Raw genomic sequence first — 1,610 nt, 5'->3', positions numbered from 1 at the left:
ATAATATTTGTTATTTAGTTATGTTAGTTATTATAGTATATAATATTTGGTAGTCTGTCTGTACCGTTACATCCGCCTTCGGTCCGGTACTACGTAGTATATATATATATACATATATATATATATATATATATATTATGTGTGTGCGTGTGTGTGTGTTTGTGCGTGCTTGCGTGTATGTGTGTGTTCGTGTGTGTGTGCGTGTGTATGTGTGTATGTGTGCCTGCGTCACTGCGTGGGTGTGCGTGTGTGTGTGTGTGCACGCGTGCATGCATGTGTGTGTGTGTGCACGCGTGTGTGTGCGTGCGTGCGTGTATGTGTGTGTTCAACAGTGTAGATGTGATCGTGGTATGAGAATACATGAGTAATGCAAACCATCACAGCATGGTTAGATGGTTAGCTTTATACGGTTCTTTCACTAATCCGTAGTTCGACGACGAAATAGATGATAATATTTGTTATTTAGTATGTTATTATATAGTATATAATGTTTGGATGACATAATGGTTGAAACGGATAAATAAAAGCGAATTTTCTGGTATAATATATATATTATTATATATATATAACTTTATTTTGTCATACATGCCGCTCTAACTGAAAGCTAAACAGCGCGTCTGTGTTATATGTACTCACAATAATATATGTAATACCAAATACGCATACCAAATAATACAATGATATCGTGCTATTTAATGTGATAATGACATAGATATTGACAGATTGGTGACCAGGTTATTTTTTAATTGATATAAATCGGAACACCGTAGCGGCCGTTATGGGTAGCACCTAATAGGTCGAATAGCATGAAATAGAGATAAAACGATTTTAACATCAAAGATGCAGTGATGACGAAGCAGTGATTACGCGAAACATGTGGTAAACAGTACAGTGCGTGTATATAATCCATCCCTTAATAATTCCATGATCCATGATCAAACGTAAACTATATTAAGTTATAGCAGGTGCGTGTATATGACTACAAGTAGGCCTTATGTATATATTACGAATATCTGACTAGCTCACTCTGTATAGGTTATCGCTGCTTGTGAAGCTTTTTTCACTTTTTGTGATAGCCACCTCCGTAGCCTCCGTAGCCTCCGTAGCCTACGTAGCCTCCGTGACCTCCGCCGCCATTTCCGTTTCCGCCGAACCCTCCTCCTCCGGCTCCTCCTCCGGCTCCTCCTCCGAATCCCGCGCCGAATCCAGACACGCCGAATGTGTTTCCCCTTATTCCCGTGGCGCCCGACGCGGCAAGATGGCCGCCGTAGGTGTTCACCCCGCGTCCGTGCTCGTAGCCGCCGTAGGAGCCGTGGCCTCTGTAGGAGCCGTATCTTGAGCTGTCGTAGTAGCCGCCCTGGTCGTCACTGCCGCCGTAGTCCTCGGCGTCTAGAGCACGAGCATTCATGAGGATATACGGGACTGACCATGCGTCTGCGGCAGTGCTGTTAGCGCGGTGAGACGGGGGCGCTCACACTTTTTGGGGTGATCGCTGCTAACTTTGACGTAAACTAGGTGGTTCAATTGCTGCGCGGATTATTATTTACCTGTCTGTTTGCATCATATCCGGTGCTGCAAATACGCTGTCCTGATGTTTGCGTGCGTGCGCG

Source organism: Priapulus caudatus, unplaced genomic scaffold (assembly GCF_000485595.1).
Source record: "Priapulus caudatus unplaced genomic scaffold, Priapulus_caudatus-5.0.1 Scaffold9, whole genome shotgun sequence".
Taxonomy (NCBI): Eukaryota; Metazoa; Priapulida; class Priapulimorpha; order Priapulimorphida; family Priapulidae; genus Priapulus; species Priapulus caudatus.
The sequence above is the reverse complement of the archived record's forward strand: the minus strand, read 5'-3'. Positions refer to the sequence as shown.